Source organism: Lycorma delicatula, chromosome 13 (genome assembly GCF_047948215.1).
Source record: "Lycorma delicatula isolate Av1 chromosome 13, ASM4794821v1, whole genome shotgun sequence".
Lineage (NCBI taxonomy): Eukaryota > Metazoa > Arthropoda > Insecta > Hemiptera > Fulgoridae > Lycorma > Lycorma delicatula.
In genome coordinates, this window is record NC_134467.1 from 15,938,908 (window position 1) to 15,960,314 (window position 21,407).

Below are 21,407 nucleotides of genomic sequence, written 5' to 3' on the forward strand. Positions count from 1 at the left end.
TAGAGGGTATACTGAAATGAAACGACTAGCACTAGATAGGGAATCTTGGAGAGCTGCATCAAACCAGTCAAATGACTGAAGACAAAAAAATAATAAAAATTTTATACTAAACTTATAACTTTTTAATTCCTTCCAAAATTTTAATATAATAAAACCTTTTTTTGTCTTCCGTCATTTGACTGGTTTGATGCAGCTCTCCAAGATTCCTTATCTAGTGCTTTTTCTTTGTTTTTCCTATTTAGCGTCCGATAATTACCTTTCAGATAATACTTTTGAGGATGATATGTATGAGTGTAAATGAAGTGTAGTCTTGTACAGTCTCAGTTTGAACATTCCTTATATGTGTAGTTAATTGAAACCCAACCACCAAAGAACACCGGTATCCACGATCTAGTATTCAAATGCGTGTAAAAATAACTGAATTTACTAGGATTTGAACGCAGGAACTCTCGACTTCCAAATCAGCTGATTTCGGAAGATGCGTTCACCACTAGACCAACCCGGAGGGTTCCTTAGTCGTTTCATTTCGGTATAACCCCTACATCATACATCCCTAAAAATTTGTTTTACATATTCCAAACGTTGCCCGCCTTTCTTTTTCCTGTTTAGCCTCCGGTAACTACCGAAGTGGCCGCCATCTTTGTGAATACAAGCTTCAATTCTTTTTACAGCGTTTCATGCAACTTTTTTCCAAGTTTGTAGCTGGATATTTAATACAGCTTGTTCAATAATGACTTTCAATCGTTCAAGTGTTCGCGGTTTGTCGCTGTAGGAATTTTCTTTGAGGTAACCCCGTAGAAAAAAATCCGCCGCAGTCAAATCTGGAGATCTCGGCGGCCACAAGCCTCGACCGATAACACGATTACCAAAGAATTCCTCGACGAATTCAGAAGTTGAACATGTGTAGTGCGATGTCGCACCGTCATGTTGTAGCCGGCAGCGTCTGTCTTCCTCTTCCAAGAGCGCGATGAACTGAAATAAAATATCCTTATATCGTTCTGCATTAATGCTGTACTCGAAAAAAATAGGACCGATTATTTTCTTCCGCGATATCGCGCACCGAATTCTGCGGGTGTAATTGTTTTTCGTGACAAACGTGGGGATTTTCAGCGCTCCAAATTCTACTGTTTTGGCTGTTTACGTAGCCATCCGAATGAAACCGTGCTTCGTCTGTGAAAAATAACGAATCCGTAAAGTAATTCCCTCACGCAGAAATCGACGGAACCGTTGACAATATTGTAGCCGTTTTTCTTTGTCGGGCTCAAGAAGTGGATGAACCGTTTGAATGCGATAAGGTCGTAATTGTAATCGTTTGGTCGCCCGATGAACGGTCGATTTAGACAAATTAATTTCAGCAGATAAACGTCTGATCGATTTATTTGGCGAGGCGAGTAATCGGTCTTTGATTTCAGCGACTGTATCTGTATTCAACACTGACGCAGATCTTTTGTGTTTCTTGTTATTAACAGAACCGGTCTCTCATAATTTTGCAACTAACCTTAATACTGATGTTTTATTAGGAGCCGGTTTATCTGGGTACTTATGGCGAAACAAATCTTGCACTGGAACCGGTGATTTCGTACTGAAGTACGACTCAACAATGAAAACACGTTCATCTAGCGAAAACACCATCTTGTCTCTGGCAATACACTGAACGTTATGATTGCATTGTTGTTACTATCGGTAGTGTTCTACTGCGTCGCCGCGATGTTCAGATGTTCGACGAGTCCATTTCAGTAACGAGTAGGGGAGTAAGCTTGACTTTTGAAATTTCATGGATGAGTAATTGATGGGTTGCGTTTTATATGGGACATCCTGTATATGGGGGAAGGGCGAACGTGGCCAATACTCAAATTATTTATTATTTATATTACATCTTTGGCGTACCCCTTTTTTTCTGTTTAGCCTCCGGAACTAATTTCAGGATTACTTCAGTAGATGAATATGAGTGTAAACGAAGTGTAGTCTTGTACAGTCATAGGTCGACCATTCCTGAGATGTGTGGTTAATTGAAACCCAACCACCAAAGAACACCGGTTATCCACGATCTAGTATTCAAATCCGTACAAAAGTAACTGCCTTTACTAGGATTTGATTGCTGGAACTCTCGACTTCCAAATCAACTGATTTGGGAAGACACGCTCAGCACTAGACCATCCCGATGGGTACTTTGCATAACCTCTGGGATACGGGTACTTCACTTTGGAGACCGCTGATCTACTAGAATAAGCAATGGATTAAAAAACTCGTAGAATGAAATCATACCTAACGAAGCCTCACCAAAATTGTTCCTCAACTCGAACTGAAATATGAGCGAACATTGGTCGTCCCTATATTATAATATGGTAAGAAAAATGCTAAGCGACCTATGGGGGGTGGGGCAACCCCATAGTAATTTTTTAAACTGTTTAATAAATATTAACAATAAATCAAATATATATTGTTTAATATATACAAAGCAAAATATATGTAAGATTAGCAACAGGAAATAACAAAAATGCATACCTGTTAAAAAAAAAAAAAATTAATACATATGATTTATCACGCAATTGTGTGCCTATTTATGTGTTTTTATTACGTAAAGGAAGGGGAAATAATGATTCAAATGAATATGACAGGAAATGCTGAATTATAATAAATAACGTTATCCTCTCATTTCATTCATAAATTCAACGTATTGTTCACGAAAGTTACAAATACTATCGCCGTTTAGTTACCACGCGCACGCACACATACAACTAATTTTATAACATTTTTATCTCTTAAATCATTAAAAATCACTTATTATTCCTAAATTTTTTATTTTTTTATATAAAATTTATCAATTCATTAACATATTATTACATACAACCCGGAAATGAATATTTCTAAGTACCATTCCGTTTGAATGTTTAATTATTTATTCAATTGTATCTTATAAATGCAATAAAAAAATTCTGAAGATAAAAGATTTCCGTTAAATAAATTACTATATCGTAAACGATTCTTCATTATCTGGAAAAAGAAAAACACTTTCCAAGAATGCATTTATATATTCTATATTACTTATTCGAACCTGTTTTTTTCTTCTTAATTTAATTGAACAAATCTACATCGTTTTCTTTTCTTTATCTAATTAAATAATTTAAAAATAATAATACAAGAATTAATTGATTGATTAATTAATGGTGTTTTACTTTTTTTTTCCTTTTAAAGTAGTCTATGATTTACGTAACCGATCCAGAAACGCCGGGAAAGTTATGCAACTCTGTGATACTCGATTTACTTCGGAGGAAAATGTATATGAAAAAAAAAATTAATGTTCGTTTAAAATCTTAAATCTTCGTTAGTTCTTCACCGATTGCTTAGAAATTTTTATACAACGTTGCATTTGAATACGCGCGTGTTTTTATATACCTAAGATGTCACACTGTGTCAAGTAAAAACATGCGCTATAGGTTGGACGTGAAAAGCAATTCCATTTCAATGTTTCCGATATATGTGTCCGCTATAGACAAAAAAATTACTGGGCCGATTAACGCGCGGGGAAAAAGGGAAAAATCGGAAAAGGGGAAGAGGGAAAAATCGAAGAAAGAGGGGAGAAGGGGGAAATGGAAATGGAAAGGGGAAAAACAAAATCAGAAAAAGGGGAAAGGGAAATAAATGAAAGATAAATGATGGAGGGGAATGGAAAAAGGGAGAAAAGGGGGAAAGAAAAGGGAGAAAGGGATTATGATTTAATAGGCGTATAAGGAAGTCATGTGGTACTCACATCAGGTTTTTTTTAAATTTCAGTCCAACAAAAATAACTTGAAAATTACGTGATATTACTTCTTAAACCATTCGAAATAATCATAATCAGTGGATTAAAACTTTGAAAATTATTTTTTTTAAATTACCAACACAAAATTTCACACTTAAATATTTTCTAATTTTCAAGGGTTAAAAACTTATTTTTTTTTTTAAATGAGACGATATAGTTAGTGACAAGTCATTGACGAAGGAAAGAATTTAATAAATTTTTACAAAAATTGAAAAAAAAAGGTGTAGGCGTTTTGTCCAAAATAAAATTACAAATCTTTATTGGGGAACTTTAGAAAAAAGTTTTTCTTATAAAAGTTGAAACATTTTTATCGAGATCACACAAATTACAAAATACAAATTTATTTAATATTCAATCTTTCTCCAATATATATAAGTTCCAAAAAATATATACACTAGCTGCAGGGCGTGTCTACGGCACGCCGCCGCAGCTAGGCCCTCCGGGCGGGTTGACCTGGCGGGCGGCATCTCGGAATGCTATTATTAGGGGTCCAAAATTGATTATTCCTTGTGTAAAAATGTATTTTAAGAATAAGTTAATCTAAATGGATAATCATAATCGATAGTATTTTCATGATCGATTTATTTGTATCGAAAATAGTAATGTTTTAAGATCTGCTACGATATTGAATGAATGAATTACGGTAGTATAATTTATTATACAACTAGCAAACTCGGCAATGCTTCGCTATTGCTAGATTTGAGTATATATATATAGATTAAATGAACACAATTGAAAGTTTCATAAAACATTAACAAAATTGACAATACGGAACTTCACAAAATTTAACCTTTCACTTTTTCCATTTTCATTTTTACCACATTCCCTTTCCATTTTTCCCAATTTTATTTTTACCATATTCACTTTCCCCTTTCTCCATTTCCCCTTCCCATCCCCCCTTCTGCCATTTATCATTCCCTTATTCTCTTCACCCTTCCCATTTTTCTTTCTCCCCGCACCATTTTCCCCATCTTCCCTTTTTCGATTTTTTTCCCATTTACCTTTTCCAATTTTTCCCTTTCCCCTTTTTCCCCGCGCGTAAATCGGTCCAGTAGTTTTTTAGTCTATAGCGGACACATATCAGAAAAACTGAAATGGAATCGTAAAATATTTAGTATAGCATATGTTGCTTTTACGTCCAACAGATAGCGTTGTTTGATCAAAAAAATGCATGTTTTTACCACTCACAGGTGTAACATCTTAGGTATATAAAAACAAGCGCGCATTCGAATGCAACGTTGTATCAAAATTTCAAACAAATCTGTGAAGAACTTTCGAAGATTTAAGATTTTGAACAAACGAACATTTACATTTTTATTTATTTATTGTTTATAAACGTTAAAGAAAAAATCTTATGATTTTTTTTGCGGGCAGTACGTTCGATCATGAAAGCATGTTCTCAGTTAAGGGGGACGCAACCACCCGGGTTGGTCTAATGGTGAACGCGTCTTCCCAAATCAGCTGATTTGGAAGTCGAAAGTTCCAGCGTTCAAATCCTAGTAGAGCCAGTTATTTTTATACGGATTTGAATGCTAGATCGTGGATACCGGTGTACTTTGGTGGTTGGGTTTCAATTAACCACACATCTCAGGAATGGTCGAACTGAGAATGTACAAGACTACACTTCATTTACAGTCATACATTTCATCCTCTGAAGTATTATCTAAACGGTAGTTACCGGAGGCTAAACAGGAAAAAAGTTAAGGGGGGCGCACACACATACAAATGCCCTTTATTACGGTAGGATATATAAATAAATTTTATTCTTAGTTCAAGAAACGAGTTAATGGAAGTTTACTGCATCTATATTTTCTAAATCGATAAGCCTTTAAAGCACTATAAGAACCTTTTTGCTCTTCCCAAGTAAACGGTCAAAATATTTTTTTTTTTTTAATTTATTTAAATTCAACTTTCTTATTCTATTTAGCCTACGGATCCACCGTAAGATATTACTTCAGAGGATGGTATGTATGAATGTAAATGAAATATAATCTTGTACAGTCTCAGGTCAACCATTCCTGAGATGTGTGATTAATTGAAACCCAACCACCAAAGAACACAGGTATCCACGATATAGTATTTAAATCCGTATAAAAGTAACTGCTTTTACTAGGATTTCAACCTTAGAACTCTCGACTTCAAAATCAGCTGATTTACGATGACGAGTTTACTACTAGACCAACAGGATGGGTACAAGATTACACCCCATTAACATGTCATATAAATCATCTTCATCTCATTGATCCGTCGAGACGGGGGTTTATTATTCTTCTTTTTTTTTTATATATATATATATATATATATAAACTGTAATAAATATTCCGTCTTAAGAGTGGATATTACGTTAAAAATTATAAAAAAATCATTTATCTTCATTTTTTAAAGATTTTATAACTTTTGTTATTTTCTCTTTACGTATATTTTTAATAAATAATAAATAAATATTTATATTTGGATAAATATAGTTTTAATATTTAATTAAATAAATTACATCAGCAAATTGCTGTGTGGTACGACGGATAATAAATCCAACTGTTCCACCATCTGGATCAAGGAAATCATGATAAAACCTTGATCACATCAATATCACAAAAAAAACGTAATTAAATAAGTTTAATTATGATGTAGTTGTGCGTGCGTGCACCAGTGTAAAAGTAGTTAAATTCTTATTAATCATTTTATATATAAAATATAAGAGATAATATTTCTTATTTTTAATATAAATTTTTATTTATAGTCGAATCAACAATAAAGCGATTAGCGAATATCTGTGTGAATGTACCGACCGGTAAACGTGTAGTCTTGAACAGACTCAGGCCGACTATTCCTGACCCACCGGGTTGGTCTAGTGGTTCCCAAACGTCTTCCCAAATCAGCTGATTCTTATCTTCTTCCTGTACCAGATTATTGTAAACTGAAGCAACCACATTCAGTTATTATTAATCTTTTGCTGTGAACGTATCATATATGAGGGTACAGTATTTTATTTTACGTATCCCGTATCCTGTGTAATTCATTTAATAGTGATTTAATTATGACTTCCCGAAAAAATGTCACCAATCGTTGTCAAATGCAATGTTAGAAGATTATGAGAGGTTGACAAAGATTTAAAAACATGAAACTGTAACAGATGATAATGTAGAGTGGTTTCCGTACTGGCAGAAGTAGACGGCAACCCACCGGGTTGGTCTAGTGGTTAACGCGTCTTTCCAAATCAGCTGATTTGGAAGTCGAGTTCCAGCGTTCAACTCCTAGTAAAGCCAGTTATTTTTACACGGATTAGAATACTAGATCGTGGATACCGGTGTTCTTTGGTGGTTGGGTTTCAATTAACCACACATCTCAGGAATGGTCGAACTGAGAATGTACAAGACTACACTTCATTTACACTCATACATATCATCCTCATTCATCCTCTGAAGAATTATCTAAACGGTAGTTACCGGAGGCTAAACAGGAAAAAAGAGAGGCCGACCATTCCTGAGACTTGTAATCAATTGAATACCAGCCACCAAAGGATACCGGTATTCACGATCTAAGGTTTAAATCATCCGAAGAATATCAATTACGTTTATTAGGATTTGAACCTAAAGCCCAAGAATTCGAATCGATTTACAATGACGACTTTACCATTAGACCGGTTATTACCAAATTAATAAAATTGTGAACAGAATAAATAATAATATTAGTATTTATATTTAATGAAAATGAGAAAATTAGAAGTTGATTTTACTTATGAAAACATTAACGTTTTTTTTTACGAAAATATTAATAGAAACATTCTTAGAAGAGAAATTTATGGAAGAGATTTCCGAAATCCTTTGAAATTACGACAAGAGTCAGGCATCGAAACAAAATTTCACCAATAAATTATTTTTAATTGAGAAAAAAAAGAATGAAAAACAAAAAAATCCCGTTAGAAATCAAACTACGATCAAAGAACTCAAATTTAACACCTTACCCTTTTATAATGATATATTTTACATTTTCGAGTATTTTCTTTCATGCGCCCCGCATTTTTTTATCGTCGTTTCGAAGATAACTACAGTATTATTTTCGGTCGCATCGTAAAGGGTTGACAATAATTTTCTTTATATTTTGAACGGTAGTGGCTAGAGTATAGGCATTCTGGAAACTGCTTCCACGATCATTTTTATATTTTTCACGATCACAGTACTTCGTAAAAGGAAGTAAAAACAGACCTTTTTCCAGAAAAACTAACGAATTCTTAAAGTAAAACATACAAAAAAAAAAAAACAGAACGAAAGTATGAAAAATCTATTTGAGGGAGGGAAAAATAGAAAACAGTACAAAGTAATTTTATCTTTAAGAACCATATAGACGACTTATCACTTTAAAAAAAAAATAATAATAATAATAAAAAACTTAAAAATATATAAATTGATAATACCAAAGGATTTTAAACGAAATAATTATTATTTTATCATCCCACAAAAATACAATTAAAATTAAAAAAAAATTTCATGAAAATCTTAGCAAAAATAATACATACAAATATATATTTATATAAAACTTACATTCATGATGACGTAGATATATATATAATATACATATATATAAAACACTTTATAACACTAAATTAAAAAAACAAAAACCTCGAAAATACAGTTACTTAAAACAGTTTATAAAGAGCAAGTTTTTTTAAAAAGAAAATACACTAATAATCAAACATCACAGAGAAGTGGTTAGACCATAACTAAACTCGTGTTGAGAAAACAACTAGTTGTAAGCAATACCAATTTTACAAGTTACCCCCACCTATCTTTTTACAAAACCTCGCAGGAAGTCATTGAGTTTTAAATGGTGGGGATGAATGACGATGAAGAAAGAGAAGAACAAGAACAAGAAGAAAAAAGATATTTTGTATTATAAGAAATAGGAAGGGGGAATCGAACGTTAAAATGAGATAGTATATATATATATATATTATTATTTAAGATGAAAAGAGATGGAAATAGCCTATACAGATAGAAATCGTTCATTCATTTCATCGTACGTTATATACATCCACTCATTCATGATTTTACAACGTGTGTATATATATATATATATATATATATATATGTATATCTCTTATACATAGTATAAAATACGTTAACCAGTAGAGACAATTTGAAACACGTTGGTTTTACTGTTAACATAACTCACGGTATTAAAATGGTCAACATTTTATTATACTACCTATATAAAAAACATTTTATTATATATAATTTGTTTTTAATAAATTAAAATAATTATCTTAACATCTGTCATCGTTGGTGTTATACAATTTATATAAAAATAGAATATCCATTTATCATTAATTGTGAGTATTGACTATCCAAGTGCTTTCGGATTATTCCTCCATCATCAGGGATTATTGATTAATTATTAATTTTATAGTTGTGCGTTTACATTTTTATAAATGGGAATTAAAATTAAAATAAAATGTAAAATTACTACGTTCATAACAGTTGATTGTCAATAGTTAAAAACAGTTAACGTTAAAAGAAAAACGTTTTGTCACGTTACAACTGTTACGTAATATAAATTAAATCGGTTAACCGACCTAATAATTAATTTAATTTTAATATTAATAAAATTGATGTTATAATAGAAAAACAACCAAACAAAATACTATAATGCATTTTAACTTGTTTCATGGATGGAATTAGAAAATAGAATATTTTAATTCATTGATTTACAGAACAATAAAATACTTAAAACACAATAGTATAAAACTAAAGAGATATTATTGAGATTGTATAAGGCATATGTTCAATCAAAACTAGACTACGAATGTATTGTATTTTCATCCGCTAGGAAGTCGCATCTAAGAAAGTTAGACGTTATTCATAATAGCGGAATAAGATATGCGACAGGCGTTTTCCGCACAAGTCCGGCGACTAGTCTAATGTCCGAAGCCGGAATAATGCCGCTACATTATAGAAGAGAGATCCTTTTACTAAGATATGCAGCAAACGTATGGGCTTTTCCTGCCCATATAAATCACAAACTTTTTACGAATCATTCTACGGCTGCATTATACGAACGTCGTGCTACCTATTCCAGAGCGGCCGGAATTAGGTACCACGAATTAAGAAAAAAACACGAAATTGCTATTCCTGAAACACTAGCAATTTCCACGAGAGAAATTCCGCCATGGCTCTTGCCGGCGGTAAATACAAGGTTGGATATCTCTCAGGGAGAAATAAAAAAGAAGCCACCAGTGATCATCCAACAGGAATTTTTAGCCACCGTCAGTAACTATGAGGAACATATCAGAATTTAAACTGACGGCTCTAAAACTGAACATGGTGTTGGATGCTCCATATATGTAAATGGAGAAGCCCATTGTTGGAAACTGCCAAATATGGCCAGTGTTTATACGGCAGAACTTACTGCCATTCAGCAAGCTCTTCGCTTCACAGAACATTATTGCGAAGAGAGAGTGCTAATTTGTTCCGATTCTCTAAGTGCACTTGTTGCAATTCGGAACAAAAACATTAACCAGAGAGAGCTGCATCAAACCAGTCAACTGACTGAAGACCAAAAAAAAACCGAGATTCGAACCTGGGACCTCCGGATGGATTGCCGACACTCCACCACGGCGAATATTGAAACTTTTTTTTTTTTTAATACCTAATTAAAATCTATCAATTAATTAAAATTCTACAAAATTACGTTTATATTTAGTTACCGTGGAATTTATTCGTATAATTATACTCGGAAACAAATTCTTTATAAATTGTATTTAAAACTTTTATGTGTTTATTTAACATTTAACAAAGTTATTTTACGGTAAACATAAAATAATGTGTTTCGTGACCCCAATATTTTATCTTTTACCCCAGATTTCTCGAAAATTACTAAAAATAGTTCAGGGACCTATTTTGTGTAATATTTTTTTTTTTTAGTTTTTAAGGTCAAATATCACATAAAACCACTAAATTACATCTTAATTTGAGGCCCAAGAATTACAATCTGGCTTAATTTTACCGAAGATGCAGAAATAAGGGCGAAATATTTCGCCAACCGACACTCGCCAAAGATGCGTTTCCGAATGTATAATTACATTAACTTTCTTTTTTATTTTGACCAGTAGAATATGTCCTGAATGTTTGTTACATTTTTCTAGAATCAACCTTAAATTTAAATTGTCTATGTAGTTAAGGCGGTATCTGTTTTAAAATGAGTATATTTTTACTTTTTCTATATGATCACTAATTTTAGCTTTAATGCCTCCAAAATTTAATCAGAAATGATAATTTCGTTAGGCGCCAGTTTAAAAGATGTGCTTAAATCTTTATTAAAGAAAATGTAAAAATATCAACAAAAATATCCATTTTGTTTTTCCTGTTTCTCTAGATAACTGCATAACTGTTCAATTTAGAGAAAATCATTAAAAGAAAAAAAAAATTGTTATTTAATTTTACACACGATATCATTAGTTGAAAATCGAAAAATACGTTAAAAAAGACGTAAAAACATAAATAACTGTCTAAAAAGGGAAAAAAAAAAATCTGATGTGTATACCACATGACTTCCTTGTACGCCTATTAAATTAAAAATACACTTTTTTTTGTAAATGCAAAGTACATAAAATTTTATTTCATTAATAACTTCTGATTAACAGTATAAGGTGAAAAGATAAAGATGCTACGATTTGCTGATGATATAGTAATTCTAGCCGAGAATAAAAAGGATTTAGAATAAACAATGAACGGCATAGATGAAGTCCTACGCAAGAACTATCGCGTGAAAATAAACAAGAACAAAAGAAAAGCAATGAAATGTAGTAGAAATAACAAAGATGGACCACTGAATGTGAAAAAAGGAGGAGAAAGGATTATGGAGGTAGAAGAATTTTGTTCTTTGGGAAGTAGAATTACCACAGATGGACGAAGCAGGAGCGATATAAAATGCCGAATACCACAAGCGAAACGAGCCTTCAGTAAGAAATATAATTTGTTTACATCAAAAATTAATTTAAATGTCAGGAAAAGAGTTTTGAAAGTATATGTTTGGAGTGTCGCTTTATATGGAAGTGAAACTTGGACGATCGGAGTATCTGAGAAGAAAAGATTAGAAGCTTTTGAAATGCGGTGCTATAGGAGAATGTTAAAAATCAGACGGGTGGATAAAGTGACAAATGAAGAGGTATTGCGGCAAATAGATGAAGAAAGAAGCATTTGGAAAAATATAGTTAAAAGAAGAGACAGACTTATAGGTTATATATTAAGGCATCCTGGAATAGTCGCTTTAATATTGGAAGGACAGGTAGAAGGGAAAAATTGTGTAGGCAGGCCACGTTTGGAATATGTAAAACAAATTGCATGGGATGTAGGATGTAGAGGGTATACCGAAATGAAACGACTAGATAAGGAATCTTGGAGAGCTGCATCAAACCAGTCAAATGATTGAAGACAAAAAAAAAAATTCTGATATTTTTTCATATATTTTTTTTATTATTATTATTGAATTATTATTAATATTTATAGTAATTTTTTTATAATCAGAGATTAATAATTACAAATAAATCAATATATTTAAATTTAAAAAAAAGAAAGGAGATGAAGTCAGATTTGAACCGATGTGCCTTCCCCTTAAAGATCCAAATATTTCATAAATTAAAATTTTATTTGCCTATAACTCTCAAACCAATGAAAATAAGTACCACTTATGATATATCATTGAAAAGCTCTCAATTAGGACTTATTACTGAAGTTAAGAAAAAGCCCAAAATCAAAAAAAGATTGGAATTTGAGCATTTTTGGACACTTTTGGTCCAGTTGATTGCAATCAAAAGGGAAAGTGGACAACTAGCTGTTACAATAGTCCGAAGTCAAAAATTTCAACATCCTACGGCTAATTGTTTTTTGAGTTATACGTAGGTACAGACGTACGTCGAGAAATGGTCGACCTTTGACTGTACAAGACTACACTTCGCTTACACTCATATACAGAGTCATTCACGGGAACCGGATGTTTTTGAAGTGGGTTGTACTCGGGCGTTCTTGATGGGAGGGGCACGTGGCTGGTGTCTGACGTTTCCTTTGTTCATAGCATTTACATTTTAGTCGTTGAGATGGAGCCGTGGACGCTAGACCAACGCCTGTACGCGTATGACGGTTTTATGCGAAATGAAAAATCCGTAACTGCTGTTCAGCGATATTTCCGCCGTCAGTTTAATATCCATCGTAACGCAAGTGTCCCTTCTCGTAACAGAATATCGCGACGGGTAAACAACCTTCGAACAAGGGGTTCAATATTGAAGAAAAAACCACCGGGTCCCCGACGAACTGCTAGCTCTCCGGAGAACACCGAACGAGTAAGAGAAGCCGTTGTCAGAAGCCCACGCCGCTCTATTCAGAGGCATTCAGCAGCGCTTCAAATGAGCACAAGTACGGTAAGACGAATTCTGCATACAGACCTGCATTTCCATCCTTACAAGATAGCCGTCGTGCAGCAGTTAAACGAGCAAGATTTCACGCGGCGATTACAATTTTGTCGACAAACGCTTACCGTTTTTGAAGAAAATGAAAATTTGTTATCGTTAATGAGTGACGAAGCCCGTTTTCATCTGAATGGCTTCGTCAACAAACAGAATTGCCGGAATCGGGCAGAAAGAAACCCGCATCGGCTTCACGAGAGACCACTTCATAGCCCAAAGGTGACCGTCTGATGTGCAAATAGGAAAGGTCGGTGTTATTGGACCGTATTTTTTTGAAGAAAATGACGCTGCCGTAACTGTAACAGCCGATCGTTACGTTGCGATGTTGAATACGTTTTTCATCCCTGAATTACGAAATCGATTTTCAAAACGCGTTATTTCAGCAGGATGGAGCTACAGCGCACACAGCGAGGGAAACGATGGCTGTTCTCCGTAACTTGTTTCCGGGACGGATCGTTTCCAGATTCGGCGACATTTCTTGGCCCCCTCGGTCCCCCGACTCGAGTAGTTGTGATTTTTTTCTGCGGGGGTTTCTGAAATCGCGTGTGTACGGCAATAAACCGCGTACATTGGAGGACCTAAAGATCGCAATTCGTCATCACGTCACCCAGATTGATGTAGACATGCCGCAAAGAATTGAGGCCGGTTACCGTGAAAGGCTACAACAATGTATTGCCCAAAATGGACATCGCTTGCCGGACATAACTTTTCGTTCATCAGTAAGTAACAAATGCTTTGATTTAACAAATGTTTCAGTACCAATAAAACATTTTTATAGTAAATATTCAATTTTTTATGATTATTTTAAAAACATCCGGTTCCTGTGAATGACCCTGTATTATAGATAGGACCTTCAAATTTTGCCTCAAATAACCTATTGATATAATAAAACAAAACACTAAATTTCAACAAAAAATCATTCTGACAGTTCTTGTATAATAATTTTACAATCCAGGATTTTTCCAAATTGAGTAGAATCTGAAATAAAGTCTGTAGATACTCGAAAATTTACTCAGATATTAAAGAGTACTCAAACTTACAAACGGATTTAAAAAAATTTAAATCGGTTAATTAGGAGAACCATGGGATTTTTTCAAAGGCTTGCAATTTTTTTGCTTTTAAACAAATCGAATATCTTTTTGAATTTTTATCTAAACTAATTTTAAAAATTTTACCTTAAAAGTACTCGGACACACGTTTCTTTTTTCTAAAAAAAGTTTAGATTCATTAAATATCACCAGAAATTTAACCGATCAAAGTTGACCGCTATTGTTCAATGTTTTGGAATAAATTATTATCAATCGATAAATTAATATACAGATATTTAACAACAATTCTCGTTTGCGAGTATGATATTTCAACTTTTTAGTTAACAATATATAGATTAAAAAATAAACTAATTTTGTTTATTATAATTGCAAGTATGACTGAATAATTCCTTCGGTTTTCCTAAGTAACCGATTTTAATTTTTTTAAATGCATTAAAAAGTTAATATTTGATTAAATTTTCAAGTATTTAAGACTTTACTTCAGCCTCTATACAATTTAGAAAACTCATATTTTCTAAAATCTGAATTGCAAAATTACTGAACATAAATTGTCAGACCGATTTTGTTGAAATTTGGTATTTTGCTTTATCATATCAAAAAATTCTTTCAGGCAAAATTCGAAGGTCCTACGTGCAATAAAACAACTCAAAAATTCCCCCAAAATTTTTTTTTTCGCTTTTTTGACAGTTATTGCTATTTTTGCATCAATAATAACGTATATTTCGATTTGCAAGCGATGATGTGTGTAAAATTAAAAAACCGAAAATCTTTTTTCTCTTGATATTTTCTCTAAAATGAATAGTTTATCAAGTTATGTACGGAAACAAGAGAAAAAAATTGATGTGAACACCACATGACTTTCTTGTACGCCTATTAAATTACATTTACACATTTGTTGCTGCAATTCATTTAAAATTATTTCAGTTGTAAGTGACATACGAACCTTCAATTCTTTAATTCAGTGGACACTTACAAAATTGCTAAAATATTAGTTTTTATTAACATCAAATATTTATACAATTATTAATTCAACAATGTTACCTGAAATATTAGGATAGAGTAAAAATCCTTTTATTAGTCTTTAAATAAATGTAACTCTTATATCTATCTAATATATTGTTTTTAATTATTATGATGTAACCGTCACAAAATAAAAACCTCCTGGAATAGACGGAATACCTGTAGAATTACTGCCCACTGCAGGTCAGGAAGCGATTGATAAATTATACAGTCTGGTGTGTAATATTTATGAAAAAGGGGAAGTTCCGTCAGACTTCAAAATAAAGTGTTATAGTAATGATACCAAAGAAAGCAGGGGCAGATAAATGTGAAGAATACAGAACAATTAGTTTAACTAGTCATGCATGAAAAATCTTAACAAGAATTCAATACAGAAGAATTGAGAGGAGAGTGGAAGAAGTGTTAGGAAAAGACCAATTTGGTTTCAGGAAAAGTATAGGGACAAGAGAAGGGAAACAATTTTAGGCCTCAGATTAATAGTAGAAGGAAGATTAAAGAAAAACAAACCAACATACTTGGCATTTATACACCTAGAAAAGGCATTCGATAACGTAGACTGGAATAAAATGTTCAGCATTTTAAAAAAATTAGGGTTCAAATACAGAGATAGAAAAACGATTGCTAACATTTACAGGAACCAACCAGCAACAGTAATAACTGAAGAATATAAGAAAGAAACCGTAATAAGAAAGGGAGTCCGACAAGGACTCTATCCCCGTTACTTTTTAATCTTTACATGGAACTAGCGGTTAATGATGTTAAAGAACAATTTAGATCCGGAGTAACAGTACAAGGTGAAAAGATAAAGATGCTACAATTTGCTGATGATACAGAAATTCTAGCTGAGAGTAAAAAGGATTTAGAAGAATCAATGAACGGCATGGATGAAGTCCTACGCAAGAACTACCGCATGAAAATAAACAAGAACAAAACGAAAGTAATGAAATGAAGTAGAAATAACAAAGATGGACCACTGAATGTGAAAATAGGAGGAGAAAAATTTATGGAGGTAAAATAATTTTGTTATTTGGGAAGTAGAATTACTAAAGATTGACGAAGCAGGAGCGATATAAAATGCCGAATAGCACAAGCGAAACGAGCCTTCAGTAAGAAATATAATTTGTTAAAAATTAATTTAAAGGTCAGGAAAAGATGTTTGAAAGTGTATGTTTGGAGTGTCTATATGGAAGTGAAACTTGGACAATCGGAGTATCTGAGAAGAAAAGATTGCTGTATCTGAGAAGAATTGCGGTGCTACAGGAGAATGTTAAAAATCATACGGGTGGATAAAGTGACAAATGAAGAGGTATTGCTGCAAATAGATGAAGAAAGAAGCATTTGGAAAAATATAGTTAAAAGAAGAGACAGACTTACAGGCCACATACTAAGGCATCCTGGAATAGTCGCTTTAATATTGGAAGGACAGGTAGAAGGAAAAAATTGTGTAGGCAGGCCACGTTTGGAATATGTAAAACAAATTGTTAGGGATGTAGGATGTAGAGGGTATACTGAAATGAAACGACTAGCACTAGATAGGGAATCTTGGAGAGCTGCATCAAACCAGTCAAATGACTGAAGACAAAAAAAAAAAAGGATGTGGAAATATAATATTAAACAAAAACAATGTTTATGTTTAATAAATTAATACATTTTAAAATTAAACAAAAAAGTAATTTCCTTTTGGCATAAAAAGGATTTTAAAAAGGTGAAAAACAGACCGCTTCCTAAAATTTATAAGTTAAGATCATTAAAGACAACCATGCAATTGAACTTTTGACGTCACAGAAATTTAAACATAGAGCAGTAATAAATACTTTAGCAGTTAATATAGTTAACTCCAAGAGAAATACGTATAAAATTGGAACGGAAGTGTTTTAATTTTTTTTTTTATTTCGTTATATTTTTTTAAGCTAAAAGTTTTAAAATCAAACTACGAACTTAAATAACATATTGACTTGTGTGAGTATATATATATATATATATAAGTAACATCCGGTGATGTATTTAGCGCTTAGTTTAGCATTTAATATCCGAAAAGTAAACGAGCATTTTAACTATTAAACAGTTTCTTAAAATAAAAATAAATTGTACGCTACATCTTACTGCGCAAATATTACTTCTATATATATATATATATATATATATATATATATATATATATAATTGCAAGTAATGCCGATCTTCGCACGGGAAAATTTATAAATTTTAATCTCCTTTTTCGTATCTCTTCGCCTTTTCGAACACATGATTTGTACACACATCAATTTATAATTTAAATTATTTCAAATCCGATAAAAAAAATTCCTTTCGGCACGCCGGAAGTAGATTTCATCGGTGCTAAGTAGGGTATAAAAAAGATTTCCTCCTTAACTTAAGAAAAAACTTCAAATTTACTCAATATCACACCGGTGCACGTGAGAAAAAGTTTCACATGTTTAGCACACGACAAGCTCCATCTTCTTAAATAAAATTCCAGCAAAATTTTGGTCATCCCTTGCCGTAAGGGTTGATCATATTAAAAATTGTTTCAGACAAAAATTTTAGGTAATATTTAGAGGACTAACGACCCCTTTAAACCGATTCGATACTGTGCCTATTAAGGGAGTTTTTTTTTGTCTTCAAAACCCCATTTTTTCCATCCGCTGAGCCAATGGTTGGTATCAAAAAATTTTAAACGCATTCGATATTTTACTTAATAAGAAAGTAATAGCGAATTTTGTTTTTTTCGAATAAGGCCCCGCATTTCCACCCCCAATGGTCCGATTTTACCCATTACGTTTTTACGTAGATTACATAAGAAAGCTACCTATTGTAATGAGTACCATGTTTCGATTTCCGAAAATTTCGACATATCTTCACGTTTCAAATCTCACATACCCCAAAACCATCGTTAGTTTCTAAGTTTATACGAGGGTTATTTTTTTTGAAGGTCCGATCAGTCGCGAAATAAAAACCCCGCAAAAATCGGATGAACCTTTGCGCATATCTGTTGCGCAGCGTCTCTGCAACAATAGCATCTCTCACCAAGTGAGAAGTGCGTGCGGTAATTCGATTTCTTCAAGCTGAGGGGTGTAATGCGGCTGAAATTCATCGTCGAATAAGTAATGTGCACGGTGAAACTTCAACGAGTGATAGTAAAGTGCGACAATGGTGCAGGAACTTTAAAGCAGGACGTACAGAATTTCATGATGCAAGCGGTCAGGGAAGGAAGCGACTGTCAACCGATGATATCGTTGAGCGAGTGAATGAGGCAATTCGAGAAAATCATCGGTTCACAATTTCTGTATTGAGTGATTCGTTTCTCCAGCGCTACCACAATGAAGAACATTTTTTGAACAAAATTGTCACAGGGGACGAGACATAGGTCCATTTCGAAACTGAAGAAACAAAAAAACAATCCAAACAGTCCAAAAAATCATTCTCATTATCCCAGTAAACCGAAAAAGATCAAGCGAACCTTCTCCAACAGAAAGTGTACGGCTACTGTGTTCTGGGACCGGAATGGAGTTCTCTTGGTGGAATTCATGGAACGTGGCACGACCATCACTGCAGCCTCATACTGCGTGACTCTTCAACCTTTACGAAGGGCAATTCAGAATAAGCGGAGAGGAATGTTTTCATCAGGCATTGTCTTTCTCCATCACAATGCTCGTCCGCACACTGCAGCTGTAAACAAATAAGCTCCTGCAGCGTTTTCGTCGGGAAATGTTTGATCAACCACTATACAGCCCGGACTTGGCTCCATCCGATTTTCACCTCTGCTCACATGAAACGCTGGCTAGGAGGACAACATTTTGGCACAGATATCGCGCTGCAGATCAGCGTAGAAACATGGCGTAAAACACAGACGGCTTAGTTCTATGACGAAAGTATTGGAAAGTTGGTACCACGCTACGACAAATGTCTAAATCGGAGTGGCGACTATGTAGAGAAATAGCGTAAGTACTTGCGTACTAGCGTAAGTAAGTACTTGTTACAAATAAATTTTTTTTAATTTTCGCTGTGGTTTTAATTTCGTGACCGATCGGACCTTGAAAAAAATAAATAACCCTCGCATATACATTTATATATTTCACTTTCTTGTGGGCATGATAACTGCCGTAATTTAGCGCCAATCATTTTCAAATCGATACATAAAATACAACGACCCAAAATCTCGTTCGACTTTATCAATCGGCCAAAAATCGACGTATTTTTATTATCCAAAAAGAATTATGTAGGAATATGGATGTTTCAAAATAGCAGGAAATATTGATATTAACAATAACCCGGTTGAAGAAAAACCCAATAACATGCTACCGTGCTGTTTTATACCGGTCATTTTAAATATTCTCCATATTAACATATTTTACATATTAAAAATATAAGTATTATTGTTTCTAATTGTAAATATAATTTAATCAAACTTAATGTACTCTCGGTAACTTCGACTAATTAACAGTAGTAATTATTTATATAATAAATAATTGCAATAACTACTTAGTTTATTATCTAAATATTCAAAACATTACTGTTAATTAGTAAGGTTGGCGAGCGAAACGAGCGTAGATTAAATTTGGTTAGATTATATTTATAAAATAAATAAATATAAATGGTTATATCTGGTTATTAGGTTATTTATCCAACCTGATTATATTGATAATATCAATATTTCATGCTATTTTGAGTTATTTCCTGCTATTTTGAAACATGCATATTCCCAATTAATTCTTATTGGATATTAAAAACACATCGATTTTTGGCTCATTGGTTAAAAAATTAAGGTTTTTTTTTAAGGAGGGGAATTCCGAAAAAGATCCGAAAGCTAGGAGTTATGCGAGAGTTTGAAGCGAGAGTATTCTGCGAGAACCTCTAGTGGAGGTTCTCGCAGAATAAACGTTAGATGCGATTAAGGTGACGTCACGTATAATTCCAGTGTGAACAGTACGTGAAAACAAGAAATAGTTCGGCGACTTAATGTTAGACTATAAATGAAATAGGTGTTAGGGTGGTTTAAATTGTGAACAGCAAAGGTATGTGCAGTAAAAGAACTTGTCTTATTTGTATTATCTGTACTATTGTAGTTAATACAGCACTAGTAGTTAAAAGTGTTAAGACTAGCGGTCATGCTAATGTCTTTTGTCAATGAAACTGAATTCTGGATTTAAATATTTAACTATTAGTAAATAAATCCTGACGATTACTTTAAATTCTGTTTTGTATGTTATCACTGTTTATTATTATTATTGTTTTCGTGATTACTATGATTATTATTTGTTTATTATTGGCATTTATTAATGTTATTGTTTGCTGTTGTCGTTATTATTATTATTACTATTGTAATTATTATTGATTTGTCTTGTTTTACGTAAGTTCTTGAAACTAATAAATTGTAATTATATAAGCAATTTCAAATGTCAATCTCTCAATATCCTGATCGAGCCATGAACACGCGACAGTATATAGAAATTACATTTTAAATTAATGGTATTCTTGTACACCTCATACCTCAAAACATGAAGAAAATTCAATTTCACCCACCTAACCCCCCCCCCCCGGGCCAGAATTCAACCGTGCGATCGGAATAAATACCGTATTTTTCTTCGAAAGATCTTTATAAAAAAAAAATTATATAAAACATGGCTAAAACAATTTATTAGACATTTTTAAAAGTTAATTAATTTTATCTAAATTTCTTTGAAATAATTTATTTGGTAAGTTTATTTTATCCTCCTCTGTTAGCTTTAAGCAGTTGATTTACATCAGATGTTATTTTTCCCAAACAATTCTGTTAATTATATCCACTGTCAATCCTGCAAATATAAAAGTGTATTGGTAATTTTTAAATTGCAAATACTCGTACATTAATCTACGTGAAAATCATGGAATTATTTGAAAGTCTATATTAGTCTAGATGGAATCTGTCTTAATATGGGCTTATTTAGACTATTTCTACAGGTTGTCCCATATAAAACGCAACCCAACATTATAATGGTAGGTATTGAAATAATAAAAAGGTATGTGTAAATGTAAATGTAATTTTTATTATTACCATCCATTACCTTACATTTACAGTAAACGTTGGAAGTGGCCGCCATCTTCT

At 33.0% G+C, this 21,407-nt stretch overlaps 1 protein-coding gene across 3 annotated transcripts in view; it reads right to left on the reverse strand.

Annotated features, from left to right (window-relative positions):
- Hecw (Hecw ubiquitin protein ligase) overlaps nt 1–21,407 on the reverse strand; it is a 284,709-nt gene that overhangs the window by 164,790 nt on the left and 98,512 nt on the right. The window contains exon 1 of one of the 3 annotated variants that reach the window (XM_075381208.1): nt 8,341–8,487. The exons of the other annotated variants lie outside the window; for them this stretch is intronic. The gene's annotated coding sequence lies outside the window, so the exon portion shown is untranslated. Of the gene's footprint in view, nt 1–8,340; nt 8,488–21,407 lie in introns of those variants that run through there. 3 annotated transcript variants of the gene reach the window in all.